The 7,755-nt window shown below is 42.5% G+C and overlaps 1 pseudogene; it reads left to right on the top strand.

Annotated features, from left to right (window-relative positions):
* Positions 1-4,826: 4,826 nt before the first annotated feature.
* LOC127679865 (40S ribosomal protein S15-like) lies at positions 4,827-5,262 on the top strand (annotated as a pseudogene).
* Positions 5,263-7,755: the final 2,493 nt, after the last annotated feature.

Genomic DNA, 7,755 nt, shown 5'->3' with positions numbered 1-7,755 from the left:
AGTGGGAAGGGGTTGATTGGGGAACAGGGGGAGGGAAGAGGGCTTTGGGACTTTTGGGGAGGGGGGATCCTGGAAAGAGGAAGTCATTTGAAATGTAAATAAAAAAGAAATGTAAAGAAAGAAAGAAAGAAAAGAAAGAAAGAAAGAAAAGAAAGAAAGAAAAATGCCTTTGTAAGATTGGACTGTAGGCAAGCCTGTAGGGCATTTTCTTAATTAGTGATTGATGGGGCAGGGCCACCACTATGGGTGGTACCATCCCTGGCCTGGACAGCAGAGTGATCAAGCAAGCCACGAGGAGCAAGTCAGTAAGCAGCACTCCTCCGTGGTGTCTGCATCAGCTCCTGCCTCCAGGTTCCTGTCCTGCTTGAGTTAGTGTCCTAACTTCTTTGGATGGTAAGCTGATATGGATGTGTAAGCTGAATCAATGCATGGTCATGGTGTTTCATCCCAACAATAATAACTAACTAAGACTCTATCGGTAGTGTTTAAATAACACAGCCTGGGGCTGTGCTTAGAGTCTGTCTCTGCCTTGACTTTTCAGAACCAGCGAATAAATCTCCTCATCCTTTTTGTCCAGTCTAATTTGAGTTAGAGTTTCTATTACTGCAATCAGAGATCCAGACTAGCGCAGCATTCTCAGAAGTCCGAGCCCACTCTGTAATATCTACTAGTGAGGATTATTATGATTAATGAGGATGTATTAAGAATTCATGACAGGGGCTCTCAGAGGGCCCAGCAGTTAGGAGTGTGTAACGCTCTTGCAGAGGAGCAGAGTTCAGTTCTGTGTCCTCTGCATACTCAGTGCTCACAACCAACCACTTGTAATTCTAGGTCCAGAGGATCTGGAATCTGATGCCCCATTCTGTCTGCTTGCAGCACCTGAATTCCTGTGTACATGGACCCGTCTGCCATGCATACATGTAACCAAAAATACTAATTAATCTTAGGAAAAACTCAGGATATTCCTGGATATGTTGACACTTAATTTGGTTGTTGGAATGACCCCAGGTCTCTTCTTCTCTGTGACCTTGGGAAGTGGGAAGGAGGAGGTGGATATAAAGTTGGAGAAACTGATGACTCAGCAGTTCCACTCTTGTAGTAGTTGCCCCCTCAGGAAAGGTTCTCCACATCAAGGCGTAAGGATCTTGTAAAGGCAGATAAAGAGTCAACAAGTCTAGGAAAGGGTTTATGATTCTATGATTCTAATACGTTTCTAGCTGGTCTGTATTTTACTGGTTTAAGGACAAAATTCTTGAGTGGCAAGCAACTAGATATTATGTAGCAACTTAGTAAAAACAAGAGAGAAAGACAGGAAGAGAGAGAGAGGGAGGAAGAGGGAGAGATGGGTTTTTTTCAAAGAATGATGGTATTTCTTTGGGAAAACCAGAGAATGGTAATGAGAATAGTGCATTAAACTCTGAGCATATTCACTGTGTATATGTGTGTATGTGTATCTCTGTCTGTGTACATGTCTGTGTGTGCATGTGCATATGTGTATGTGTGAGTGTGTATATGTGTGTGTATGTGAGTGTGTGTGCATGTGTTTATGTGAGCATGTGTATATGTGAGTGTGTATGTGTATGTATGTGAGTAGTGTGTATGTGTATGTATGTGAGTGTGTACATATGTGTATGTGTGTGTATGTGAGTGTGTGCATGTGAGTGTGTAAGTGTGTGTATGTGAATGTGTGCATGTGAGTGTGTATGTGGGTATATGTGAGTGTGTGTATATGAGTGTGTAGGTCAGTGTGTGTGTGTGTGTGTGTGTGTATGTGTTTGTGTGTGAGCACTACAGCAAACATGTGCTCGGAGGATAACTTTCCAGGGCCTGCCTCTCCAATATGTGGGTTCTAGGGATGGACCTCAAGTCGTCTGGTTTGGCAGAAAGTGCTTTTGGCCACCGAGTCATTTCCCAGTCTGTGGGAGTTGAGGTGAGGTGAAGTTTCTAAGGGCAACAGGATCACTTTGTATTTTGACATGATGATCCTTGGCACCAGGTTGAGATTGAAAGTTGCTTTACAGAAGCTTTTGTGGAAACGATTTTCATGCAAGGTCAAAGTTTGGCAGTCTGTCACAACAGTGATTATTCTTAATGACCCCAGGCTTAACCAAGGCTTGGGCTGAGACAGTGCCTCCGTTTTTATTCAGCCAACACTTCGCATTTCCATCTTCCTCACTGCCCCTCAGCTTCCAGCTAGGGCCTAGACAAACCCCAAATTCTTCAAGAGACTTTAAGAATGATTTTCAATAAGAAGTTATTCTTTAATCTTGCCCGCCTTGCTTGATGACAAAGCCCTTGTCCATTTTAGAATCTGAAACAACTGACATAACTTATTTTTAAAAACTATACCAGAAATTCCTTCTTACATTCAGTCTTAAAGTTTTCCAAAAGACAAAGCACTTCTAACGGATGATCAAAAGCCAGTTATGTCCTAACCAAATTGAGACACACAGGGTCTTCCTTTTCCTCCAGGCAACTGTGAACATCAATATAGATTTTTCCAGACCAACCACTATGTGCACTTGGAGGAGCCAAAACTATTGGAGTTTCAGAGAAACAGACAAGGAGTCAGTTCTTTATTTAATAAAGGAGAAGTATCAATTCTGAACTTCGCCAAGATTTTTTTAAACTTTTCTTTCTAAAATGACAGATGAGAAGGATTCCATGTCTGCACTGAGAGAGAACTCAGAGAGAGGGCTTGAACATTTTCTAGGATGTGGAAGGCAATGTGGGAGACCTAAGAAAAGCAAAGTGGAGATGGAGTCTTCACTGCAGTACAAAGGAAAGGGCCCTGGAAAGGAAAGCACAAGCCCAGAGGGACTTGGGCCAGGACCTTTGACTGCTTATCTATCTATCTATCTATCTATCTATCTATCTATCTATCTATCTATCTATCTATGTATCATCTATCTATCTATCATCTATTATCTATCTATCTATCATCTATTATCTATCTATCTATCTATCTATCTATCTATCTATCTATCTATCTATCTATCTATCTATCTATCTATGTATCCAGGCACCCATGCATCTATCTATCTATCTATCTATCTATCTATCTATCTATCTATCTATCTATCTATCTATCTATCTATCTATCTATCTATTTATCTCTATATATCTATATCTATATCTATATGGTGTACCTATTATGGACAACTAATCTGTGTACTCTTCATCACCTCTCCTGTTCCCAGCCTTTCTCAGTTGCCTGTGGTTCGTGTAGTGTCAAAGCTTTCTGTACATTTTGCTAAGTCTATTTTTGTCCTTGTTGGTGAGACTTAATGGGTATAGCTTCTAATATGACTGGGAGACACAAACTCACAGCAAAGTCCTTAATCCTTAGGTTTTTATAATCTTTTTTCCTCCTCCTCCTCCTCCTCCTCCCCCTCCTCCTCCTTTCCCTCCTCTTCTATCTTCCCCAAGCCTTAGGTGAAGGAGTGTTTTTCAGATGTATCCATTGGGAGTGGACTGAGCTCCACAGTTCTGTATTTTGATTGGTTGTGGTTGTCTGGAGTGTTCTCTGTTGCAAAGAGAATTTTTCTTTATGAAGGATGAAGACTAAATTTATCTGTGTATATAAGGACAAATGTTTATAGATTGTTGTTGGAATTAAGGAGGATAAATTAGAGGTTGTAGATTCTCCTCCAATAGCTATGATGTCACTATCACTGAGTAGTTGTCTAGGTTTTTATTACCAGGCATGGAATCCCTCTTGTTGAGCAAGACTTATGTCCAAGTAGAGAGCTGTTAGTTAGCCCCAAGGAATTCCCAAAATACAGCGTACCTGTAAGGTTATCATTTCATGTTGGCCAGGGTCTTGTTTTGTGAACCTGACAGACTGGTGACCAGTTGGCACTTAAAAGGAAAAACCAGTAAAGATACTATGTGAGCACATGTATGTGCACATGCATGTGTGTATGTACATGTGTATGGGCATGCATGTGTGTGTTTGTGTGTATGTGTGTGTGTGTGTGAGAGAGAGAGAGAGAGAGAGAGCGCATACCTGCATATGTCTTATCCGTGTGTGAGGAGAACATTTGAGTCAGCACCAATACTTCCTCAGAAGGAAAGTTAAAAGAGACAATGCTGCAATATTTAGGCTTCAGAAATCTGCCTCTTAGAATTATTAGAATAAGATACAAGCTTGATTAGTATTCCTGCTGGGCCTTTTGTTTAACTTTCGGCAAAGGGTTTTATTTCTCTGAAATATGATTCCAATATGATGATCATAAGCCTCAGTTAATTCTGAGACATTTCCCTTCACTTATGAGAAAGGGCTCATCAGCAGTCCCTGCCGAAAACTCATTAAAATACCTTTTAAGCTCTACTTTAAGGCCATTTTAGCATCAGCTGAAGTGTTAATTAGGAAGCCGGTTCCCTCTTTCCCTGCTGAAACCATCTCAGGTAGCATCTCTGGCTTGGCAGCTCTGCTGACTGTTCTCTTCTCAGAGTTAAACTTTTAACTTCTAGCTTTGCCTTGCCATATTTTTTGTTAACTGTTAGTTTTTCAATTTCTGATTAACTTATTTTCTGACCAATAATTTCTGCCACTTATTAATTTATTGAGATGCCATTGACATTCTCCCCAGTTAAAGAAGACACCAGAGTGAGAGCCACAGAGAACAGGCACTCATAGTGCCGACCTTCTCCCTGGTTGAGTTCCACTTTCCTAAAAGTACAAAGCTCTCCTGTGCAGATTCTATATGTTGTTATTGTTATTTCTTGGCAGACACTCAGCAAAATCACTCAGCTATTGTCTTCAGGAAAATGCACAGAAGGGCAGATGCTGGCAACCCTTCCTTTACCGAGCAGTTGCCAAGATGGCTGAAGTGAAGCAGCAGAAGAAGCAGACCTGCAAATTCACCTACCGTGGCGGGGACCTCGACCAAATGCTGGACGTGTCCTCTGAGCAGCTGATGCAGTTGTACAGCGCCCTCTAGAGGTGGGGCCTGAACCATGCCTTGTGGCAGAAGCAACACTCAACTGCTCAAGAGCTTAAGAAAGGCCAAGAAGGAGGCGCCACCCGTGGAGAAGCCCAAGGTGGTGAAGACCCACTTGAGGAACATGATCATTCTGTCTGCGATGGTCCGCAGCATGGTGGGCATGTACAACGGCAAGACCTTCATCCAGGTGGAGAGCAAACCAGTGATGATTGGTCACTACCTGGGCGCGTTCCCTATCACCTGTAAGCCCGTGAAGCATGGCCAACCTGGTATTGATGCCACCTACTCCTCCCGATTTATCCCCCTCAAGTAGCTGAGGCCAATAAAGATTTTAATAATAAATTTTAATAATAAATTTTGGGGGTGGGGGTGGGGAGGAAAGTTCACAGGAGAAAATGTAAGGTTTAATTTGCATTTGAGAGAGTTAAGTTGAAGAGGACACAGGAACTCTAGCTTCCAGTTTAGGTTATGAATATTTCCGTAGCAAGTCAGAGACCAATATGAAGTCAGAATTTTCCAATGTAGTCTTGCTTCAGAATGACCCTGGAGCCACTGTAGGATTAAGGCCCAGTGACCTTAGTGTGTCAAGATTCCTAGATGTCCTGAGAGCTATTCTCTCAGGTCTGTGGTGGTGGAGATAAATTGAAACAATGAGGTTAAACATATTTACCTGTATTAATTTAATCCAGGCAAAATGGTGCAGGTCCGTCTCAGGAGTGTGCTCTATAGCTGGAGATAGACCACAGGACAAGAGATGTGAACTCAGTAGATGCTAGGATTTTGCTGTGACAAGATGATCAGCGAACAAAATCTCTGGAACAAAAGAGCAGTCCCCCTCCTCTTCCTTTTTTTCTGCCTCCTCCTCTTCTTCCATTTTTTCTCCTTTCCCTGCCATTCTTTGAGCTAGGGTCTCCTTTTATAGCCAAGGATGCTATAAAACTCTTCAATGGAGCATGGCACCCCAGGGCTCAGGCTTACGAGTCAGACTCTTCATCTCAGTAAATGGATCATGAAGAGGCAATAGTTTTGCATCTCTCTCAGCGACTCCCACATTGGACTTATCCATCCATGTGTTCTGTTGGTTCATTCACTGGCTAATTCTAAGGCATATGCCTTTCTCTATGCCCATAGCCATCTCCCTACCTCACTGTGTATTCTAGATGCTTTCTAGATGCGTCTTGCTAGGACGCATTCATCTCACAGCAATCATCATTAAAAATACAAGCTCCCCCTATGGGTTTTCCAGTACTATTAGGTGAGCCCTAAACACAGGTATGTATGAGTGTATGAGAAGCACTCAGAGGATGAGGGAGAGGGGGAGGGGCAAGGGAGAGGGAGAGAGAATAACAATAACAATTAGAGAAGAAGAGGTCTCTAACTTGAGAGGGAGAGGAAGTGCATGGGAGGGATTGGGTGCTGGAGGGGCACAGAGGAATGGGAGTAGTGTAAGTACAGTACTCTTGTATGGCGTCCCCAAACAGTTTCTAAGTTAAAAAGTACAAATCTGGTTGCACCAGACCTCCACAGTAAGCATTTCCTGTTTCTCTGTGGTTTTAAAATGTAAGCAAACTTTCCCTCTGGGATTCAGGATGCTGTTGTGCTCTCTCACCCCTGGTGTCCTTTCTGTGTGTCCAGCCTGCCATTCAATCTCTCCTCCCCAGGTCTTCATGTTTATCCTTCCATCTTGGCTGCCTGACTCCAAGTCTTTGCAAGGCTCTTTCCCTAGTCATCTCTAGGTTTTACCCTCTCGACCACTTCCCACAGATGTTTCCCTGATCACCAAGGATTACAGCTCTTCTTATAACTAGTTCCCTTTACAGCACTGAATGTATGTGTAATCTTCCCACCCTTTAAGTTATTATTGTCCTTCCCACCTGGATGCCACACTCTTTGAGGGGCTCACCCTATCTATTTAGTTTGCTGCCTGTTGTACCCCCAAGGCTTAGTGCAACCTCAGTATGCTCTCAGAAGTTAGTTATTAAGTAAATGGATATGTGGGGAAAAGGCATGTTAAGTGCTAATGCAATGCCTGGCACATAGTAGGTGACAAGTACATGCTGGGCAATTGTGTACTGGCTAAACTAGTGAAGCGAATCTTTAGTAGTATTAGAAGGACACCAGGTATAGACATGTTGAATTGTCAACCATGATTCATTGACACCTAGCACTTTGTTTGTGTAATGAATGTGGAAAATGGCTACTCAGTATGTATGCATTTGTCAATATGTATGTATTTGGGATTCCCTAGTTGTTGATCTGAATCTTCATATTGGTATTATTTAGATTTTTAAATCCCAAGCTACCAACTATTGCGCTCCATGTTGAGAAACCCGAGACGGGTGAGCATGCTGTTACATGGATTCAGTTTGTTCTACAAAGGCAGCCACTAAATAGATCTTATCATTGGAAGCATCATTAACTCACACACCCAATCCGTTTGCCTTTCCTACATGTGGCAAAATCAATCTCGTTTGTGCTTGCATACTTGTTCTCATATAACAGGGATGTGAATGAAAAAATTTAGAATCAGAAAAGGAAAAAAAAAACCTTAAATATAAGGGCTGCAATTGGCAGAGTTTTCATTCTGGGTGCAGCTGCATGTTCTCTTGAGACAGACCAATGCTATGTCTCCTAGTGGCTCCCCTGGCAAAGAGGCTAGCACAGGGAAGATGGTCAACTCAGGATTCTTAAAGGAAAGGAAGCACAGATCAATGCTAGTGCCTTATGCACAGCCCAAGAACAAACAACATGGCGTCTAAGCTTTAGAGAGCAAGATTCAGGCCATCACCCCTTTGCTTACTAGGCG

Source organism: Apodemus sylvaticus, chromosome 3 (assembly GCF_947179515.1).
Source record: "Apodemus sylvaticus chromosome 3, mApoSyl1.1, whole genome shotgun sequence".
NCBI lineage: Eukaryota > Metazoa > Chordata > Mammalia > Rodentia > Muridae > Apodemus > Apodemus sylvaticus.
Note: the sequence above shows the minus strand (reverse complement) of the source record. Positions and strands in the feature narration are given on the sequence as shown.